The 17,015-nt window shown below is 40.3% G+C and overlaps 1 pseudogene; it reads left to right on the top strand.

The window, feature by feature from the left end:
- The first annotated feature begins 880 nt into the window (after positions 1 to 880).
- LOC101413538 (YTH domain-containing family protein 1 pseudogene) lies at positions 881 to 1,905 on the top strand (annotated as a pseudogene).
- Positions 1,906 to 17,015: the final 15,110 nt, after the last annotated feature.

Genomic DNA, 17,015 nt, shown 5'->3' with positions numbered 1-17,015 from the left:
ACATGAAGCTATTTGATCTTTATTGCAGGTAAATCTCAACTATTTTGCTGTTATTTTTCTATTGCTTTTAAACTTAACAATCCAGATTATTTTTTAAATAAATACATTTCTTTGTATGTGATGTGAGCTGAGTCTCAAAATTTGATCACCTTCTGCCCAACAGTCATTCACCAATTCCAGGGCCCACGTCCCTCTCCTGATTTGTCTGAGATGCCATCTCTATCAAACACGAAATCCCTACATATTCTAGGGTCTGTTTCTGGACTCTCTCTTGTGGACCAACAATCTACAGTTCTAATTTTGCATCACTTTCATACTGCTTTAATATTCACAGTGCTATGCTGTATGTTTAATCTTTTTAAAAGATAAATACCCCTTTGCTTTATATTTTGGAGAGTCATTGGGGTTTAAAGGACTGGGAGAACTTCCTCCACAATTCACAACACACTACTTTCATTGTTCTGTGCAAAGCTCCTCTTTTCTTTTTATTTCTTAGTTCTAAATTATTTCCATTCCCCACCCGTTTCCCTTCTCCTTCCATAAGCAACAATTTTATGTTTGATAGCTATACTTCTATTCATTCGTGCTATTGAAAAGCTTGTACTCATACATTGCTGTTTTATGTGCATGTATTTTTAATCTTTTTAGTAGGGAAAATTTCAAACATATCTAAAGAAAACGGAATAACGTAATGAATACTCATGTAGCAATCACCCAGCTTCAAAAATTGTCAACATTCTACCTTTGTAATACTGTCTCCTCCCCCACCTACTCCCCACTTCATAAATATTTTTGTATATACATTTTTTTTAAATCCAGACATCTCTTTAGTGCTCCCAAACTTCATCCTTAATTTTTTTTGTTACCTTTTTATTTTGAAATGCTTTCAAACTTACAGGACAGCTACCTACGTAATACAAACCCCGACGCAGTGGGGACCCCGCTGCCGCCGCCAGGGGAGTCGGCGCCCCCGTGCGCAGCCCGCGCGCCGCCCTCCTCCGCGGCCGGCGAACCCGAGCCGCCGCCGCCGCGGGCCGGTCCCGCTGCCCCGGGCCGGTCCCGCTGCCCCGGGCCGGTCCCGCTGCCCCGGGCCGCGCGACCGCGGCGTGACGGGGCCCCCTCGGGAGGTCTGAGCCTGCGGGCGCGCGGATCCCGCGCCAAGCCGAGCTGTTCGCGAAGCCTGTCGGCCACCAGCGTGAACCCCTCAGAGAACCAAAGGATAAGATAAGGAAGTGCAAAACGGTTCACTGCAGCAGAAGGATGCTGCTCAGGCTACACACTTGGAGCCCCAACTTTCTGGGCAAGCAAATCAGAAACAGCTACTCCCGCAAAAACCGACCCCTAGATGTCCACTTATTACCGCCACCCAGCGGGCTTCCCTGTGCCCTCAATGGAGGGCCCCCCCATTCCCTACCTCACACCTCCAGGCAGCTCCGCAGTGGAGGCCATCGTTGTCTGTACAAGGCTTTTGTAGGGCAGCCCTAGGTCTGGGGTACATCTACCAGCATAGGATTAAGCTTTTCCCTGAAAAGCCTTTTTCAGCACGGGGAAGGAATGGATCTCAAGGACAACAGACTCAGAGTCCAGCTTACAGACCAGCCCAGCACATGGGCGGCACAATTGTTGAGGGACAGACAGGTTTCCAGAGCGACTCGACAAGGCCCCTAGTGGGCCTGAAAATCGGGGCGTCACAACATCTGCGGTCAAGACATGGGGTCCATTGATAACAGGGTGGCAGCGACCCGCCGTCTTAATAGGTGTGGTGGAACAAACGTAAATAGGCCGGCTTCAAAACCAACCTCATAGGCTACCATTGCCAGCAGCAAACCTGCAAAGCCACAGAGGAAAATGGAAGCGAAAAGTGGACCTGTAATTGGAGGTGCCTTGCTCCCTCGCTCCCTCTAAAGCAGAGCACGGCACCTGGGATAAGGGCCCGTGTGGACAACGGTCACGAGCGCTTGGAGAGTGCTCTCCCCTGCCTGAACCTCAAAGCGCGCTTCACGTGCTCGGCCGGTTGCCTATGGCACCAGCTCGGGGGTCCAGTCTCAGGACAAGTGGAAAGGGAAGTTCGAAGTCCAGTGGTTTTTGTCAAAGACGTGCGCAACAACCAGCTCGGGCACATCCAACCGAGGAACAATAACAAGCCAGTCATGAGCTCCCGCGCACCCACACGGTGCCCCTGGAAAGGGCAAAGCAGGCGCTGAAATTCATCGCGGGCTACCACGCACGACCTCCATCTTCGACGGCTTCTCTCATTGCGACAAGGACCAGGAGGAGGTGATGGTGCGCGAGGAACCACAGAATGGAAGCAAAAGATAATAATACGCCAGTTTCTTACATGTTCTAACATTAGACCTTGAAAAACAAAGTTAAAAATATGCGCTTGGTGCTGTCTTTCCTCATCAGCGCCATGTGTCTTCTGTGCAGGGGGTTGAGGTGTTGTATCTGTAAGTACTTTGTAGTTTAATTTTGCCCAGATGGATATGCATTCATTTGCATTGTTCTGTGTGTTTTAATACTGCAGAACCCACTAATAAAGGTGTATTATTTTTGTCAGCGCATTAATTCAAACTGACCTAATACAAAATATAAATATCCTTAAAAACAAAAAACCTAATACATCCTAAAGATTATTTTTAATTTTGGCAGAAATTATGTTCTTTTTCTTATATTCAGTCATTTGATGTCTCTATACGGCATTTTAGTTCTTGCCCCTTTATTGCTTTATAGCAAATAAAAGACACCATCAATTGCACACTCATTGAGCGTTTTCTGTTGAAATGCTTCTCTTCACAACACTGAAATCGAAAGGTTAATGATCATTTTGTTCAGCTGGTTTACCATTTTTGTTTGTATTTCTGTCTAAAATGCTAATCTGCCCACTTGATTTTTCTTCTAGACAGAAAAATTAATTTTAAGTTTTAAACTTTGGTGAAAATGTTGTTTCTTGGCACACCCCCTCCCCCCTTCCCTTTACTTTGTCAGGCAGGGCAGGTATCTGCTCTGGGCTTTGATACAGCTGGATAATGATGTGATTCACATGCAGGGGCTTTGGGAAATGTTTTAAATCTGGTTCTGTGTTCAAGTGTTCTTTGTTTCTTGCAGATTATTTTTAATAATCCCTTTTTTCTTCACTTGCAAATGCTAATGCCATCTTAAGTTTTTATCCCAATAATGCTGACCTTTAAATGTAGGGACCTGTAGACAGTATGATGGATGATGCGCCAATGTGTAAATTTGGGTCTTGTTTTTTTCCTGTTGAATGGGTAGAAAAAAGCATAACAGGAAAAAAAAGACTTAAAAACTGAATTTGTTGTCATATTTTTGTGAAATGAGGAAACTGTTGAGGAACTGGCCGCCGCATGGAGTTTGAGTTTAAGCATGGAAATGGTGCCTATGTCTGCTGCCCAGCACTCAGTCTGCACGTGTCCATTGTCAAGACTCTCTCCCATACCAGAGAGCAGGTGTCTTCTGAATACCATTTACTCCAAAAGACCCTCTGCTTCAAACTTTACCTGTATTATTTAGACCTGTATTTAGAACATGTCATTTTCTCTGAGCCTGTGTGGAGTAATGGATAACATCACATAGCTTTTCTTCTAGGAGATACAAGCCACAATAGATAATGCCCATTTAGGGAAAAAAAAAACGAAAACAAACCACACAGAGAACTCCAACATATACCCCTCCCCAGATACCAAGAGTCACCAATTTTTTAAAAAAGATTTATTTATTTATTTCTCTCCCTTTCCCTGCCCCTCCCCCCCCCCAGTTGTCTGTTCTCTGTGTCTATTTGCTGTGTGTTCTTCTTTGTCCACTTCTGTTGTCAGTTGTGGGAGTGCCCCTGGGGCCGTTAGCTAGACGGCTTTCGCCTCGGTGAGGTGAACTTCTCGAACCGGTTTGTGAGTGACGAAGGGGCCCCGGTAACACACAGCCAGATTCAACACACAGTAACCACCCCGGAGATGCAGGCTCGTGGTGCAGGTCTGGTTTATTGGGGAAGTGGTACAGCTTGGCAGGGGTGGGGGCTTGAGGTGACGTGTCAATTACAGACAGGCTAAGGGGATTGGGATAATATGAAGCAGCTGCTTGATGGGATGAGGTAGTTTTGAAGTTGGCGCGCGTGGGCTTCTCTGGCGGGAAGCTGGCTAGGAAGAAGGGAGGTGCCTTTTGTGATAGCCATTGTGTATGCTTAGCGGCCATTCTGGCTACATGCTGTTTGCCAGCAAGCTCACCAACAGTCAGTGGCACAGGAATCTGTTTCTTTTGGTTGCGGCATCTTGTTGTGTCACCTCCCCGTGTGAGCGGCGCCATTCCTGGGCAGGCTGAACTTTCTTTCACACTGGGCGGCTCTCCTTACGGGCGCACTCCTTGCGTGTGGGGCTCCCCTACACGGGGGACACCCTAGCATGGCATGGCACTCCTTGCGCGCATCAGCACTGCGCATGGGCCAGCTCCACACGGGTCAAGGAGGCCCGGGGTTTGAACCACGGACCTCCCATGTGGTAGACGGACGCCCTAACCACTGGGCCAAGTCCACTTCCCAAGTGTCACCAATTTTAACCTTTCCCCACATTTGCCATATCATTCTATCTATCTATCTAATCTGTATATCATCTATCTTTATCTATCATCTATCTACCTACCTATCTACCTATTAATCAGTACATTTTCTGAATACTTGAGTGTAGTATCATGCTCCTTGAACACTTATTACTGCCATGTACATTTCCTAAGGACAAGGACAGTAACCACCTAAGCACAGTTCTCAAGTTCAAGAAATTGAACACTGATATAAAGCTTATAGTCTATTTTCCAATTCTTTCACATGTTCCAATAATGTCCCTTGGAACTTATTTTCCTTCCTTGTTAGATCCCATTCAGGTCATGAATTACATTTAATTGTCATTGTCTCTTTAGTTGCTCCTTTTTTTTTTTAAATTGTGGTAACATATATACAACATATACTTTCCAATCTCAACCACTCCCAAGCATGTAACTCAATGGTATTAATCACATTCACAATATTGTGATGCCTTCACAACTTTCCATTACTAAAACTTCCCCATCTTCCCAAACAAAAATCCTATACCCATTAAGCATTCACTCCCCATATCCCTGCCCCTCACCCCTGACAACCTGAACCCTAATTTTTGTCTCCGTGAGCTTGCATATTCTCTGATGTTTTCTTTGACGTTACCATGGGGCTTAAATTTAACATTGTAAATCTATAATAATCTTGTTTGCTTTGATATCATCTTAATTTCAATAGCATACACAAACTATGTTCCATCCCCCCACTTTATGTAGTTCTTTTCACAAATTACATGTTTATACATTATGAGTCTAAACCCCACAGATTTATCTTTACATTTTATGCATTTGCCGTTTAGATCCTGCAGGAAGTCAAAAGTAGAGTAACAGGGAGCAGGGGTAGCTCAGTGGTTGAGGCCCTGCTTCACATATACAAGGTCCCAGGTTCAATCCTAGTACCTCCTAAAAAAAAAGAGTCACAAACCAACATTACAACAGTACTGGCATTTATATTTACCTATGCTGTGGACCCTCACCAGAGATTTTTTTTTTCTTCATGTGGCCTCTATCTATTATCTATGGTCCTTTCCTTTCAACCTGCAGAACTCTCTTCAGCATGTCCGGTAGGGCCAGTCTAGTGGTAATGAATCTTGATATTTTATGTGCTATCATGGAAATTTAGACTCTGAGGTTTCTTAAGGTTGTATCCAGCTTTTGTTAAGACAGAGCTTTCCTTGAATGCCAGGGGGTGACAAAGAAGAAGATGAGGAGAAGGGGGAGATGAAGAGGAGGGGAGTGGGAGGGGGAGAAGGAAAGGGAGAAAAAAGAAGAAATAAAAAGGAGAAGGAGGAATTATCTTTTCTAGTCTTTGCACATTGACTTATGCAAGTGCTCTCCATCAGGGCTTATCCATACAATGAACACAGAGAACAGTTCCAGGCCAAAGCTTAGGTGCTTCCTTGGTCCCCTCTGCACATGCATCTTGTCTTAGGCATGTGCATGTGACCCTAGGAATACCCCCATTTACACAGTTCATAGGTCCTCTCTTCCCTGGGAAGTAATTTCCTTATGGTCAAGGCACTTTATTGTATGTCCTACAGCCAGCCATCCCTTGGCCCGGGCAGCACAATGTGACTACTCTTCCAGAGCATTCTTTGGAGGAACTCAGTTGTAAGCTTTCTGCATGCAGGGCAAGTTCTGTTATGGAAGTCCCTCAGGCCACCACCAGGTACACATGCCCCCAGTATACGCATGAGAGTTAGAGTTCTTTTTGTTTTGGGATAGCATTTACATTGCAATGCATAATCCTTAGCTATACACTTTTGACAATTGCATACAACCATGCAATCCCCATCCTTGTAATCATATAGAACATTTTAATTTCCATGTAGTGTATCCTTCTTTTCTTTCCCAGTTAATCCCCCTTCACTCATTCTTTTGTTGTTGTTGTTGTTGTTTTTGATTTCTCTCCCCTTCTCCCCCCCCAACCCCAGTTGTCTGCTCTCTTTGTCCATTCACTGAGGTCTTCTGTGACCGCTCCTATCCTTATCAGCGGCACCGGGAATCTGTGTTTCTTTTTGTTGTGTCATCTTGCTGTGTCAGCTCTCCGTGTGTGCGGCACCATTCTTGGGCAGACCGCACTTTCTTTCGCGCTGGGTGGCTCTCCTTACGGGGCGCACTCCTTGCGCGTGGGGCTCCCCTACGCGGGGGACACCCCTGCGTGGCACAACACTCCTTGCGCACATCAGCACAGCGCATGGGCCAGCTCCACACGGTTAGGGATGCCCGGGGTTTGAACTGTGGACCTCCCATGTGGTAGGTGGATGCCCTATCCATTGGGCCAAGTCCACTTCCCCCTTCATCCAGTCTTATGTGTCTGCCAGAGAAAGTCACTGGTTTGATATTTTTACTTTAGTTTTTTTCTTGCCTATTCTAGAACTGCACAAAAATGGAATGACAAAGTATCTTTTATTTTGTATCTGTCTGTCTTCATCCAGCATAATAACAATATCTGTTTGATTTATCCATATTACACACAGACCAGTGGTTTGCCCTTTATTGATGAAAAGTACTCCATTTATGGAATATACCATAATTTGCCTATCCAATCTTGTGTTATTGAACATTTGGGTTACTTCCAGCTTTTGGATATAGTGAATAAGGCTGCTTATGCATTCTTGTGTAAGTCCTTCTGTGGACACATGTTTTCATTTCTCTTGTATAAATACCTAGGAGAAGAATTTCTGAGCCAGGAGTAGGTGTATGTTTAACTTTATAAGAAACTTTCAAAACTTTTAAAAAAGTAATTGTGCCATTTTACATTCCCCCCAGTCAGTAGTGTATACAGAGTATTTGATACCTGGAGTAGGTAATTTTTAGCATTCTTCTCCTCTACATAACAGAATTATTTTCAGCAATAACAGAATTATTTTCAGCAATATTCGTGTAATAATCAGTAATAATTATTACCTTCTTGAATCATTCTTTAGGTTTAAATAAACTGCTAACTAAAACATTATGACTAAAGTTCTATTTGATAGTTATTCTTCAAATTCAGTGTCTTGGTTTGCTGACTGCTCTGACAAAAGCGATAAGCTGGTTTGGGTTAAACAATAGGAATGTATTGGCTTATGGTTTTAGATGCTGGAATGCTTGCTCCTCCCAGGATCAGTAGCATTCTGGCTGGTCAGTGATCCTTGGGTTATTTGGCTATCCTGCCACATGACAGTGTCCTCTCTTTCTCTTCTGGGTTCTGTTGACTTCTAGCATCTGGCTTCTCCCCATGGCTTTCACCTTATAAGGTTTCCAGAAATAGGATTAAGACCCATCCTGATTCAGTTGGCTACACCTTTTATCTTCTAAAGGTCACACCCACAGAAATGGGATTAAGATGTGTTCTGGAGAATACAACTCATCGTACCATATTCAGTATTTCATGTATGAATTAAAATTTCCACTTATCAAGACAAAAATATTATGCCTTGTAGTTTGCACTCTATTTCTGTTTTATGCCAATATCAGACTCTCTTGATTACTGAACTTTTGTTAAATCTTATAGACAGGTGATATAGGTCCTAGGCTTTCCTCTTTTTTTTTTTTTTTTCAAGATTGTTTTGTCTATTCTATTTTTCTTTACATATAAATATTAGAATCAGCTTGTGAATGTTTACAAAAAGTTTATTGGAATTTTGATTGGAACCATATTGAATTAAAGATGTAATTTTGGGAGAATTAACATCTTACCAATATTGAGCATTCCAATTTCTGAACATGGTATCACTCTATTTTTTTAGGTCTTCTTTAATTTTTGTCAGCAATCTTTTATGGTTGTAGTATACAGATTTTGCTTGTCTTTTATTCTATTTATATGAGTATTTTATGTTTTACTGGTATTTTAATGGAAGTATAATTTAATTTTTCAGTAGACTGTTTCCAGTATATAGAAATACAATTAATTTTTTTATACAGTATTAACCTTCTATCCTGAAATCTTGCTCAGCTCACTTGTTTGTTCTTACAGTTTTTGCTGATTCCTTAGTATATTTATGAAAATTACATTGTCATCTGCTCATAGGGATCGTTTTGCTTGCTTCTTTTCAGACTTTGTGCCTTTTATTTCTGTCATGCTTTATTGCACTTACTTTATTGCAATGTTGAATATAAATGGTAGAACAGATAATTTTACTTCCTTCTGATTTTATGGGGGGAAATGTTCAGTGTTTCACCACTAAGCATGATGTTAATCATTTGTTTTTCATGCCTCCTATAAGATTAAGGAAGTTCCCATTTATTCCTAGTTTGCTGAGAGTTTTTAATCATAAATGCGTGTTGAATTTTGCTCAATACTTTTTCTGCATCTATAGAGATGATCATGTGTTTTTTCTCCTTTATTTTATTAATACGTTGGATTACTCTTTGAATTAATTTTCTTAAAAATATTGGTTCATAACTTTTTCCTTTTAATGTCTTTGGGGTGAAGGCTATGTTTATCATATAAAACAATTCAGATTGTTTTCAGTTTTCTTCTCTTTCCTTAAGAGTTTGGATATAATTGGTATTATTTCTTAACTACCTAATAGAATTCAACAGTGACACCATCTGCACTTGAGTTTTATTTATTGAAAAGTTTTAAATAACAAATTCAATTTCTTTGATATATTAAGGGATATTATAGACAAAAACGTATAATCTCACCCTAATCAAGAAAAAACATCAGGCAATGGGATATTTATTACGGGGAAAACTGGTATAATCAATAAAGCCTGCGGATTAGTTAATAGTATTATAGATACTAGTTTCTTGGTTTTTGGTACTTGCACTATGATTATGAAAGATTGTAAGATTAAGGGAAGCTAGATGAAGGGTATACATTAACTCTCTGTACTATTTTTTCAAGTTTTTTATATCTAAAATTGTTTCAAAATGAAAATTCAATTTAAAAATTGCAAAAGATTAAAAATATATTTCACAATTAATGTATATGCGTATTTAGGCTTGGGAGGTTTTTGACTTTATACTTTCTTAAACTTTTCTGGAACAACTTGAATGAAGTATGATAGAAATCAGCTCTAGTCCTCTGAGCTGGGGGTTTTGAAAGGAAAGTGATGACTACCATTCTCTAATGCTTATTGACCTATGCTAATTTTCTATTTCTTCTACTAATTTTGACACTTTATATTTTCAAAAGAAACTTTTATTTCACTAAGTTCAATTTATTACTGATTTTATTTTTTCCTTTATAGTCTATGTTGTTTGTAGTGATTTCTCCTTTCTTCATTTGTATTTGGCTTATTTGTATATTTTTTTTCCTTGATCATTCCCTCTAGAAGTCTGTCTATGCTTTAAATATTTTTAAGAAACACTGGAATTTAGTTAATCTTCTCCATTCTTTATTTGTGGGTGTAGGGTATATATGCATGTACTATTTCATTAATTTCTGTCCTTATTATTTTCTTCTTCTTTGAATGTTCTGTTGCCATTTGCAACTTATGAGTTGAACTTCTGAACCTTCAGTTAATTTGCTTTTAACCATTCTTGTTTTTTATAAAGATATTTAAGTTTATCATCTATATCTATCTATCTGTCTATCTAATCCATTTATATCTTTACATATATAAAGCCCTGCTTTATCTGTGTACCTTTAAACTCTCTGTAAGAAGCAGCATTGCCTCCCTGGCACCAAAGGATTAATAACAAGCAACAACCAGTGATGCATTTGGAAAAAGACCTTGACAAAAAAGGGAAGAGATGAAATATGAAAGAGTTGTTAAGGCCAAGAGACTTCCAAGTGTGTCGTCAGGAGATCACTCCAGAGGTTAGGCTTATGCACATCTCAGATGGAACTCACTGACTGTCACAGTAAACAAAGCCTCAAACAATGCTGCTCCGAGGGCTCTAGAGACATCCAGACACTATAGACAAGGCACACGACCCCATGAAAGCAGCACCCTGTTGGTGGGCCTTACCTTGGAATATATGACCACCTATTTCCCCAATGTAGCAGAGTTAGACCCATTTATAATTCCCCTAAACATAATTCTTCTGCCCCTTTTATTTGAGCCAACAATTAGCACTATACTCATTAAATATATGTCCCAGAGATGTAAATCTTCAGTCTGTTCTTATGCTGGTTATGGGGGTCCAGGGCACAGGCCCCCACTATGTCCTCAGCATGTCGTCGCCTGGGTGACCTAGACATAAGTCGAAGATTACCAACCCTATCCAGAGGGGAGAGAATGTTCAGATGATACCTTAAACCAAATCTCCTCTAAGCAGTTAAACTTCATTCCTGTGATAACATCCCATACCCCAAGTGTGCAGTCACGGGACCCTAGCAGGAACTCTGTTCTCATACCCTATGGAATGTCCTTGTTATCGCCCTTGTGGAATGTCCTTGTTACCCTTCATACCACCCCTCATTTTCCCATCTCTTTGTGGAGCACTATATTCATTCTCTGAACTGCTGCTTTCAGAGATTCTCCCCGTCCATAAGTCCCAGTAAAGCTTATCTCTGATTCTCTGCCCAGTGAGTTCTTTGGTCTCACAGCTGCACCAACTTGTGCCCTTCAGGAGTTGGGTTGGAACATTGGTTGAGCCCTGAATCCTAGCACAGTGGCCATTGGACTCGCCCAAGACAACTAACAAAAGAATGGTGATGGACAATGCCCATCTCAAAAAACAGAGAGTATCTACAACTGCAAGCGAGACAGTTCCTTCCATCGTCCCATAAGATCTAAGCCTCCTCTCAATCTGAAGCAGAGCTGGCATCACTATCCCAAAATCCTCAGGACTGACGAATCAACAAACTTAAGAGGGGACTGCAACCATGGCCAAATTAGACATTATTAGTGTAGGAATGGAAAAACTTGTAACACTGATATAAAGATAGTGGTTGCCAGAGGTTCTGATGGGAGGTGGAGGGAAGAACAGGTGGAACATAGGGCATTTTTAGGACATTAGAATTGTCCTACGTGATATTGCAATGATGGATACAGGCCTTTATACATTTCATCAAAACCTATAAAACTGTGCCGTGCAAAGTGTAAACCATAATGTAAACTATAGACCATGGTTAGTAGTAATGTCTCACCATTTGTAACAAATGTACCACACTAATGTAAAATGGTATTAATAGGGGAAAATATGAGGAGGGGGGTGGAGTATATGGGAATTTCCTATACTTTTGATGTAACTTTTCTATAATCTAAAACTTCTTTTAAAATAAAGTTTATTATGTGAAAAAGAGAAGGCAATTTTTAAAATATGGAAATCCACCAAATTTTGGGATTTGGTAAAAGATGGGGAGAAAATGAATGTCCTTTCATTAACTACTCCTCCCAGTTGGGTTTTTGCTGCCCAGATATTACCAGGGCATCAGTTATGGAACCTATTTCTATGGCCCTGAGAAAGGTGACGATTGTCTGGAGGATATATGGGAAAGCAGAACTTCGTCCGACCTGCCCTCTTACAACTGCCTCTGACAGTAGCCACCACCATTTCTTCCTACCCCTTCCCCCACTCCCAGAACACGCACACACAGATGTTTCAGTGTTTCCAGGGCTTTCTCACATTTTTTCTTAGTTCCAGAAGTGTATGCTTTCTTCCTACCTTTGTAGTTTCTCCAGGGTTGACATTGGGGGAGGAGCTAGCAGCCACACTAATCTAGGATCTTGACAGGAGCCAAAAATACTGTCAGTTTTCAACATTTTCTTAGCTATTCATTTTTCTTTATACCTACAGGTTATTTTAAAAATAGTTTTGTTATTGGATATGATGTCTAGGTTCTTGGCTTCGTCGTGAGAAAGAATATAAGGACAGGCCACAAATTAATTAAACAAGCAGAGGATTTGTTGGGGGGTAAGGCAAGAGAACACAAGTACACCTTCAGAGAGATGAAGGCAGGAGTTTTTAAGGGAGAAAATGCAAAGTCTGCCCTAGGGTCCCCTGTGTTTTAGAGGAACAGGACTCCATGGTCTGCGCTGATGGGCATATTTGAGACAAAGCAGGGAACCCTCTTGGCCGATTTGATTCTCTCAGGGGGTTAGGGTTGCAGTCTGGTGGTGATGGGCTTCTGGCTGTTGTCCAAGACCTCTGCAGGGCACATTGACAAGTGGTGATTGGCCTCTGGTCACTGTCCACAAGATGTGAGGTAACCTGGAAGCTAGCTCAGTGGGGGGTGGTAAAGCCCCTCTCGCCCCTTCCCTTTTTACCGGCTGCCTTCTGATAACGCAACCTTTGGGTGTGTGTGCTACAAACTGCAGAGCATGTGCTTGTAAGCTGCCCTTTTCTAACATGCCTGTGTGACAGCAGACAAATCCTAGTAAACAGACCAATGCCTCAGTTTCTCTTGCCAGGCTTATTAGGTTTTCTGCTCCTTCCTCCTTAAGTTCCTATTCTATCCTGCCTCAATTTTGTCAATATCTTCCATAAAACATCACTGGTATTTTTTTTAATAGTAAATTTTCTTTTTTAATTGTCTTTTTTTTTTTTAAGATACGTAGATCACAAAAAAAATGTTACATTAAAAAATAAAAGAGGGAAACAGGTTTGGCTCACCTCATAGAGTGTCCGTCTATCACATGGGAGGTCCGTGGTTCAAACCCAGGGCCTCCTGACCCGTGTGGAACTGGCCCATGCGCAGTGCTGATGTGCGCAAGAAGTGCCCTGCCACGCAGGGGTGTCCCCGCGTAGGGGAGCCCCACATGCAAGGAGTGTGCCCCATAAGGAGAGGTACCCAGCGCGAAAGAAAGTGCAGCCTGCCCAGGAGTGGCACTGCACACACACAGAGAGCTGACACAGCAAGATGATGCAACAAAAGGAGACAGTTTCCCAGTGCCACTGACAAGTACAAGCAGACACAGAAGAGCACACAGTGAATGGACACAGAGAGCAGACAACTGGCGGGGTGGGGGCAAGGGGAGAGAAATAAATAAAATAAATCTTTAAAAAAACAAAACAAAATAAAAAATATAAGAGGTTCCCATATACACCACCCTCCGCCCCTCATCATTGGTATTTTAATCAAATTTGTCTCACAACTATAAGTTAATTTGTGAAGAACTATTTATAATGAGCAATGTATTCATGCAGTCACCTGGTTTGTGACCTGGGATATTCAATTACATTATACCTCTTGATAAAGTTTTATCATTTTATTTACATAGGTCTCTTATATCTCATGTTAAAGTTTTCTGACTATTCTATACCTTTTACTGCTAAGGTGAGTGAGATATTTTTCCATTTTATTTTCCAATTAGTTATTGTCGATGTACAGAAAAGTTTATTGACTTGTGCAGACATATTTACTCTTCAATGATTTTCCTAAAATTCCCCATTCTTTACCTATTCTTGATACTAAACAGTTCATGGTGTATGTGTTGGAAATCTCTCCCTCCATTCTAATAATAAGGAGGAAATTGATTTAAAAATCTTCTCAAAAACAAATAAAAATAACAACCCATTTTCTTATCAAAGTAAAGAGAGGGAAAAATTATAGTTGCATTTATTTTGGGCTTCATAGTTTTCTTTAAGAGCATTTGGATCATGATAGTTAATAGTTTTACTTACAATAATGTATTATAATGTGGAAATTTAAAAGGTTACCTAGATCAAGGGGATCATAGTACTCAGGGATATCTACTCTCTATATTTTTATATGAACACACGCATGCACACACAGAGGGAGCTACATGTGAGGAGATTTTGGCTTGTGTGGGTAAAGTGTTCAGACCTGACTAGACATGTCCAGCCGCCTGGTAGATAGGTAACCAAAGCTATTGTGTTTGTTTGTTTGTTGAGGCAGTTGGAGGGAAAGTCCTAAGGGTTCTTCCCTGGAGAAAACATATCCTAAAGGAAGAAGGAGCCAAACGTGATAAACTTACCCAGTGGCAATCCCTTAGTTTCAGAGGGCCTGAGTGACCCTGAGGCTGGGATGATGTCAGTCACCCAAATCTAAGCCCAGCCCAAACCCTTGGGGACACCCTTAGGTCCTCTGAAGAGACCTAAAACTCAGTAAAGTGGGGCAACAGGAACACTGCTCCCAAGCTTTCTATTAGAAATTGTCCCAAGAGGAGTGCGCCTGCCTGCCACATATGACCATGTAGGATTCTGTGCAGAACTCCAAGGGGTGGTAGTGACTCCAGAGCTGCAGTGGTGTCCAGGGGAAGAGATCCAGTGACGGGCAGGCCAGCAGTGTCCCCAGGAGAAGACTCATTTGTTAATACACACAAGACACGCCTTAGAGACTCCAAACAGCACTGAGGGTAATACCATGGGATCTTGAAAGTCCTCTGTGACCAGTAGGGACAAGACCATGTTCTTAGTTTTATTGTTTGTATGGCATGGTAAGGCCTGAGGAATCTTGGATAACATGTATTTTTTTATGCTGGAATTTGGATCTTACTTTATGTTTTGTTGCATTAGCTCATGCTTTTAAATATTCTCTAAATGCATGGAAAAAAATGGAGGTAACACTTTCCTATTGCAGAATACTTAGAACTACTTGATTTATCAAATTGCCCATATAATTTTGAAAGTCATCCCAATAGATAATGAAAGCTACCCCAAAATATCATCAGTAACATTTTAATAATCAAGCCCTTAAAAGTAATGTAAAATTTTTTAAATCAAGGCTCTTCAAATCTCTTTTTCTACCCAGTGAATTTTAAAATGGGGAGTAACCTCTATATTTGCAATCCTACCAAAAAGAGGAATCCTGGATATGTGGCAGTCTCATTTTAGACTGTACTTCAGGGCCTTGGGGCTGAGAGTCACTTGAGTTTTAAAATGTAACCGACCTTCAAAGGGTCGGCTCTCTGTAATATACATATATCTTCAAACATATACACAAGAATACATATTGACAAATATTTACAATATCTGCAAATGTATCTATAATAAAATATAGATAATATAGTCACACAAAATATATGTGTAAGATATATATATGGTGGGGATTGAGAAGTATAATAATAAAATTCTGTATCCACTATCTAACTTCAGAACCAGACCTTAGTTGTATTATATATGTATGTGTTTTTAAACAACATAATTGTTTAATTTGCTTGAGTTGAGCTTTATAAAAGTGGCATCATATCTTATGCAATCTTGTACAGCATGTTTTTTTTTTCTTCACTCAATATTATGTTGTGATATTCAGTATAATGTATGTTTGTAGCTTCAGTTCATTCATATTCACATGGCATTCATATTCATAGTACTCTATGGTCTCAATTTATTTGTAAATTTGCTTTATCAGTGACCATTTGGATTGTTTACAGTTTGGGGCTCCTAGAGCCAAAGAGTTATGAACATCCTTGTAGATATGCCAGATGGTACTGAGGGGATATATCCTGGAATAAAATTATGGATTTAGTCACCAATGCCAAATCCTTTTCCAGTGCTGTGGTACCAACAAGCACATGCCTCCAAGTGTGTATAAGATTCCTTCCTCTGGGTCCTCACGAGAGACTGTTAGCCTTCTCAGTTGTGTGCTAATCTGGTGGGTGTAAAATGGGATCTGCTTACTAACGAAGTTCAGCATTTTTGCCTATGTTTATTTGCCGTTTGTGTTTCCTTTTCCATAAGATGTCTATCTCTGTTATCTACCCAGTTTTTCTATTGGGTTATTTATAATTTTCTTATTGATTTCATGCTCTCATTAATTTTTAAAATAATTTTTATTAGAGCAATTATTGATTTACAGAAAAATCATGTAGAAAATATAGTTTCCATATAACACCTCCCACACAAAAACACACACAGTTTTCCCTGTTAAAAAACATTTTTCATTAGTGTAGTACTTTTGTTACAATTAAAGAAACAATATTATTATTGTTATACTATTAACTATAGTCCATAACTTACATTAGGGTTTACTCTTTGTGTAGTTCAGTTCTATGATGTAAGGTTTATTTTTTTTGTGTGTGTGTGTATATAGTTTTAGTTTATATATATATATACACACACACAAAAAAAAACACTAAAATTCCTCATTCTTTACCAATTCTCAATACTAAATAGTTCATGGTTTATGTGTTGGAAATCTCTTCTCCAAGTTTGGAGCTTATCTCTACACTTTCTTTTAGGACTCATTTGGTCAACAGGAATTGTTTATTTTAATTTTGTTATTTGTTTTCTTTATGGTCCCAGCACTTTAATATTTATTCCCATTATCCTTTTTCTGTGTAAGACCAATACTTCCATCTCTCTGGCATCCCCCCTAAAAGCTTGACATCCCTCTGGTTGGAGGCCATCACAGTCTCACCAAAGAGAGGAAATAAAAATTTACCTGACTCCAATTTAACTGAATAAAAACAAAAAAGTGCATTTCATTTCAACATACTTTTACATCAGATTAGCAAACCCAGCTGTCTAGCAACCTTTAATGATACCTCACTCATCTTGCATTGATTGCCTGACTGAACTTCCCTGACTGGTTTTTGCATTCAGCACTACGTCCTGCCAATGTTTTTGAATTTGTG

The sequence above is a fragment of the Dasypus novemcinctus genome, chromosome 2 (genome assembly GCF_030445035.2).
Source record: "Dasypus novemcinctus isolate mDasNov1 chromosome 2, mDasNov1.1.hap2, whole genome shotgun sequence".
Classification (NCBI taxonomy): Eukaryota; Metazoa; Chordata; class Mammalia; order Cingulata; family Dasypodidae; genus Dasypus; species Dasypus novemcinctus.
The sequence above is the reverse complement of the archived record's forward strand: the minus strand, read 5'-3'. Positions and strand labels throughout refer to the sequence as shown.